Source organism: Vombatus ursinus, unplaced genomic scaffold (assembly GCF_900497805.2).
Source record: "Vombatus ursinus unplaced genomic scaffold, bare-nosed wombat genome assembly UNPS02014909.1, whole genome shotgun sequence".
Classification (NCBI taxonomy): Eukaryota; Metazoa; Chordata; class Mammalia; order Diprotodontia; family Vombatidae; genus Vombatus; species Vombatus ursinus.
The window spans coordinates 7456784-7463821 of record NW_020954687.1 but is presented as its reverse complement, the minus strand read 5'-3'; positions in this window follow the sequence as shown (position 1 = coordinate 7463821).

Sequence of the window (7038 nt, the reverse complement as noted above, 5' to 3'; positions counted from 1 at the left end):
GGGTCTGAGGCAACACCTTTTTCAGGATCCTGGTCAACTTTTTTTTTTAATGAAGTATGACATTTTAATAGCTTGTCTAAGAAATATCATAATTTTGTTTTCCCACCAATCCTTTATTTTCTCCTAATTTAACTAACAGATTAGTTCTGGAGTTTCCTTTGTCTCACTCAGTTTTAAAACTCTACATCTTCATAAGGACAAATAAAAATCAGGCAAATTAATGTAAAACTGCTGTGGCATTATGCTGCATTAGAATACATCCAGGAAAGTTTCATGAGGAAAGGCAAGCTTAAGAGAAGATAGTTATTACCCTTTCACTGATATAAATGATGTATCAGCTCTGAATTTCAGTCATAGATTGAGTTCATTATTTTTTAAGTACTATAAGAACATTAAGAAACTTGTACTACAGTGATGATGTTTAGTCTACAGAGGAGGTCGGGGGATTAGTGGTGATTCACTAATCAATATTAAACATGTACAGAATATGAAATGTTGTATAGAATATATTTGTTATGGCCCATTACTTCCTCTTTTCCTATTAAAAACAAAACTATCCAAAAATATAAAAGATACATGTACAATAATGCACAATGGATAAAAACAGAAAAGCAATAAATTTAAATTTTAGACACAGCTGAACTCTCAGAAGTGAAAGAGTAAGTTTGGGAATCTGGCCAAATATAAACTGTATTGGACAAATGTTGAACATTTCCCCAATGCTTGAGTAAGGTCCTTCTGGTTATTGTAAGACAGGTGTGACTATCTATAAAATAGCAGATGTCTCTTATGAGCTACAACAAACATTCAACCATAATCACAGAATGTTCAAGCTATAAGGGACCTTAGAGATTGTCTAGTCCTTATTAGTAAACTAAGACCCAGCAAGAGACTGTGGTAGAGTCATGATTGACCCCAGATTTTGGAACCCAAGATAATGCTTTTCACTTCTAGATCATGCATATGTGCCCTCAAAGAGCACATCTGCTGCCATATATGGAGCGAGAGAATAGGAAGATTCATTACTTCCTCTACATAGGGGAAGGATCTGGTTTGAATGCTCAGTACCACTAGTCCTTACTGCCCTAGCCTAACCATGATCACTTCATTTTCCTAGCTATACACGTGTCTTAAGCTATGTTTTATAATCATAATAGACTTAGGTTACAAAAGGGGGGTTACACTTGTGTGTGGAAGTAAAGACAATGGTTTTTAGCTATTGATTTGCCATTTCAGTAGCATTTACTCACCTGCTTCTGAACAATTCACTTCTAGGCACTTCCTCACATGCTCTGCTTACCCAATATTTTATTTTGTCTCCACTCACTCAGGGTCAGTAGTTTCCCTGCTCTTTATTCTCTGGCTTGTGGAAGAGAGCTCAATTCTAAGCCAACTTCTCTAAGCTTTACAGGTAGACAGATAATAAGTAGAAATACATACAGATATGACATATAATAAGTAGAAATATATACAGATAATGTAGTAGAAAGGCAGAGGATTGGGTATCAGAACTGGATTCTACCAATCAACAAAGATTTATTAAGTACCTACAATGTGACAGATACTGAAACCAACACTAGGCATTCAAAGATTTTAAAAAATAGAATAAATCCTGCTCTCAAGGAGATTACATCCTATTGGAGGAGATAACATCTTGCAGAGTTCAAATCTGGCCTCAGACCCTTATTAGCCATGTGACCCTGGGCAAGTCACTTAACGCTGTTTGCCTCAATTCTTCATCTATAAAATGATATAGAGAAGGAAATGGCAAACCATTCCAGTATCTTTGCCAATAAAAACCCAAATGGAGTCACGAAGAGTTGGACATGACTCAAAAGCAAGTAAAACAACAATGATGATGTATTTTACAAAATTATAATTTTGAGCTTCTGGGATAAGAACTCATTATTTGACAAAAGCTGCTGGGAAAACTGGAAAAGAGCATGGCAGAAACTAGGCATAGACCAAAATCTCACATCATATAACAAAATAAAGTCAAAATGGGCTCATGATTTAGATATAAAGGCTGATACTATAAGCAAACTGGGAGAGCAAGGAATAGTTCACCTATCAGATTTATGGAGAATAGAAGAATTCATGACCAAACAGGAGATAGAGAATATTATGAAATGCAAAATGGATAATTTTGAGTACATTAAACTGAAAAGTTTTTTCACAAACAAAGCCAATGCAACCAAGATTAGAAGGAAAGTAGAAAATTGGGAAAGAATTTTTACAACCAGTGTCTCTGATAAGGGCCTCATTTCTAAAATATATAGAGAATTAATTCAAATTTATAAGAATACAAGTCATTCCCCAATTGATAAATGGTCAAAGGATATGAACAGGTAGTTCTCAGATGAAGAAATTAAAGTCATCTATATTCATATGAAAAAATGCTCTAAATCACTATTCATTAGAGAAATGAAATCAAAACAACTCTGAGGTACCACATCACACCTATCAGATTGCCCAACATAACAAAACAGGAAAAGGATAAGTGTTGGAGAAGATGTGGGAAAACTGGAATACTAATGCATTGTTGGTGGAGTTGTGAAATGACCCAACCATTTTGGAGAGCAATTTGGAACTATGCCCAAAGGGCTATAAAATTGTGCATACCCTTTGACCCAGCAATAGCACTTCTAGGGCTATATCCCAAAGAGATCATACAAATGGGAAAAGGACCCACATGTACGAAAATATTTATAGCAGCTCTTTTTGAGGTAGCAAAGAGTTGGAAATTGAGGGAATGCCCATCAACTGGGGAATGGCTGAACAAATTGCGGTATATTAACGTAATGGAATACTCTTGTGCTATAAGAAATGATGAACAGGTGGACTTCAGAAAAACCTGGAAAGACTTGTATGGACTGATGCTGAGTGAAGTGAGAACATTGAACACAGTAACAGCCATGTTCTGTGATGATTAACATTGATAGACTTAGCCCTTCTCAGCAATGCAAGGATCTAAGACATCTCCAAAGGTCTCATGATGGAAAATGCTATTCATATCCAAAGAAAAAACTATGGAGTTTGAATGTAGATCGAAGCATACTATTTGTTATTTTTTCCTCTGTTTTGTTTTGTTTTCTCTGTCTTGTGGTTTCTCCTATTGGTTCTAATTCTTCCTTACAACATCACTAATGTGAAAATATGTTTGATAGGAATGTATATGGATAGCCTATATCAGATTGCATGCTGTCTTGGGGAGGAAGGCAGAGAGGGAGGGGGAGAAAAATTTAAAACTCAAAAGCTTATGGAAGTGATTGTTGCTAAATTAAAATAAATTAATTAAAAAACTATAATTTTGAATAGTATGATTTCAAATCCATATAACCATTTCGGGGGACCACTTATAATTCACATTAATGGCAACCCAGCTACATAGGAGTATATAGTAGTAGATATATAGCGGTATGTACAAGCAGTAGCAGTATATAAGTATAGTAGTATATAATAGTAGTATATAAGTACTGTTCATACTAAAAGGTACCTTAGAGGTTACATAGTCCAAATCTCATTTCATAGATAAGAACCTGAAATCTATAAAAGTGAAACGAGTTACATGAAGCTACACAACTATAAATAACTAAATTCCCAAAATTTCAACTCGTCTTATAAATTTCCAAACTATAATTTGAACCCAAGTCCTCTAGCTCTAGATCCAGTGCTTTTTCTACTATGGCACACTTAGCTTATATGATCTCAACATTTATCCCGGTTCTGACATTTAATGATTCCAATGCATAATAATCCAAGTTCAAATAATGCTGCACATACTTTCTAGCTATATGATTCTGGGGTTTTTTGCCTGATAGAGGAGGAGGTAGTTGGGATGAGGGCAGGGGAAAGGAATGGATGCAAGACCTTATACCATCGCTTAAATCTTTCTATCTGGGATGAGTTCTACTGTTATTTTTAACTTTCTAGTAGTTCCACTGAATATAAAATTAAGGTGCCAGTAGAGAGGCAGTTCTAGTCACAGCTGGAATTCTGTCAAAGAAAACCTGACACTTTTCTTAGGATAATATAGATCTAAATCTAGACTTTATTATGCTTTTGCCTAAGATAAGTGTTAGCTATACCATCACCCAGGGTTAGTACTTTTGCTCTGCTGGTCTATTGCTTGTGAATTATGATTATTCTAATGATTACATTTTCTAAACCAGTTATGAGTGTGACACAATTCATTGAGCTGCCTGGGATTGTATTCTAAATCAGTTTTTCTACTCATTTTAGTACTTTTAAAAGAAACTCTTTATGGTCATGAAATAGCATGTTTTTGCAATGTGATTAGAACATTGCAAGCACTCACTGAATAAAAATAGATACATAAAGTACTCTATGGCCCTGCTCACTTTGTTGTGCTTTCTCTGTACAGCATGTAATATCTTATTCTATTTTCGTGGTTGTTTTGGCCAACTAACCAAATAGGAAATGATTTTCAAATACGAGTTATTTAATTTGTGACTGTACTATGTCCTTTGCTTTAGTTGTATCCTTTTACTCCCTGCTCAGTCCATTTTACTACATTTAAAAAATGAGAAATTTTAAGAGAGCTGATAAAATTAAAACTACTTAACCTTGTTATTGTTAATAATAGAAGTAATAATTATAACTAACATTTCTATAGTACTTACTATGTACCAGGTACTGTGCTAAGTGCTTTACAATTATTATTTTATTTGATCCTCAAAACATTTCTGTGACACAGGTGCTATTATTATTCCTGCTTTAGAGATGAGGAAACTGAGGCAAACAGAGGCTAAGTGACTTGCCCAGGGTCACAAAGCTAGTAGCTTCTGTTGGAATCCAGATTTGAATTTGGGTCTTCCTGACTCCAGATCCAGTGCTCTATTCACTGTGGCACCTTATTATAGAATGTGCATGCTAAAAGTATACTAGAAATAAAGATGAACTTCTTCCTTTTACAGATGAGGAAATGGGAAACTATTGAATTTGTTTCTTTCCATCAGTAGGAAAACTGTAACTAGAACTCAAGAGTTGTCATATGAAAGAGATCACACTTGTTCTGTTTGGACATGTAAGGCAGAACCAGGAGCCAGGTAGAAACTGGAAAAAGGCAAAACTAGGCTTGGTGTCAGGAAAAACTTCCTAACAATTAAAGTTGTCCAAAATTGAACTGCACTGCCCTAAGAGGTAGTAGGTTTATCCTTCAGTGGAAGTCTTCAAACAAAGGTTGGAAGACTGCCTGTCCAGTATGCTGTAAGGGACACTCCTTTAGGGGAAGGGTTCAAGTCAATGGTTGCTGAGTTCCTTTCTAACTCTCACATTCTGGGATTCTGGGATTTTGGTCTAATGCTACTTCTATTGCACCATAATTTTTGAGGGTGTGACTTGTGGGATGGGGAGGGTTAATCACTTAAAAATGCTAATCACTTTAAAAAAAAAGAACTTTCCTCAGATAAACATATGAGCACATGCCTTACTCCCACCAATCAGGAGGCTAAGGCTGGAGCATTTCTTGTTTTCAGGAGTTCCAAGCTGCAGTGAGTTATGGAGATCGGGTATCCACACTAACTTCAGTATCAATATGGTGAGCACCCAAGCATGGGGAGGCCACAAGGTTATCGAAGGAAAGGTGAACCAGTGCAGTTCAGAAACAGAACAAGTCAAAGGTTCTATACTGATCCATAGCAAGAGCAGGTTTATTAGTAGTCCCTGTACTTCCAACCTAGGCCAGATGGAAAGATCTAGTTTTCTAATAATAGATTATAGATAGATAAATAGATAGATAGATAGATAGATAGATAGATAGATAGATAGATAGATAGATAGATAGATAGATAGTAAGAAGATATTCTCTTTCTAACTTCTTTCCAGCCCTGCCTGTCTTTCAGGTGATATATCTATATGCCACTTGTGATTCATTCAGTATAACCAACAAACCTAGATCTAGCTGATGAATTTTAAAAAATAAACTTTTAAAAAGAATATCAAATTATATTATTGTTTTCCTCCTGTGTGAATTTCTGATAATGGTATATAATGTATTTCTTTACTATGACCTTGAAATTTGATAAAATAGGTAAATAAGCAGACAGACAGATGATAGATAGATGAATAAACTTTCCTCCAATTAATTTTAAGATCAAATTTCAAGATCAGTTAAAAAAGAAGTGCATTATATGGCATTAATAAGAATTCACACAGAAAGATAACAATAATATACATTTCATATTCTTTTAAAAATTCATCAGCTAGGTCTAGCTGTGTTGGTTATACTGAATGAATCACAAGTGACATAAAAATATGTTACCCAAAATATAGATAGTGCTTAAAAGAAGTTAGAAAGAACATATCTTCTACCTATTACCATGTTGTTGATTATAAGTTAATTTCTAGGCCTCTTACAATGTAGCTCTCTGCCTTTATTACAGTCATCCAAAGTCTGTTTATATCCTACCAAACCATGGACACACATAAAATAAAATGTATTTGAAAAAATGACAATTTTAACCACCCTGGTGATTTATCTCTATAAACCTAAAAATTAAGTTGCTTTGAAATATTTGGATTTGGATCATTTTATCACAACAACTTTACCAGTCGTGAAGATATTTTGGCATTGTACTGACAAACAAGAAGCTTGAAGAATCTAATAATGTTGCACAGGATACAAAATATAGTAAAAAAGAAACACATTAAAATGATAACTTTAAGATCTGGAAGGTATATAAGACATCATCAGTCAAACCGTTTTATCAATGAGGAAACTGAGGCCCAAAGAAATTAAGCGACATGCTTCACGTCATAGGGATAAAAAAAATATATATCAGAAAGAGAAGACAGAGACAGAGACAGAGAGAGTTTCCCAATCCCAAATCCAGTGATAATTCCAGTATACCATGTTGGAGAAAACACTATGAAACATTTCATTAAAACCAGGAGAGAATTTTTGGTCTTCTAACAGTAAGGCATCAGAAGCAGCAAGGCATACTGCAGAGTATGGCCTAGTAGTCAGAAACACCTGGGTTCAAGTTCTGCCTCTGACACATACGTGTGATGCCCGGC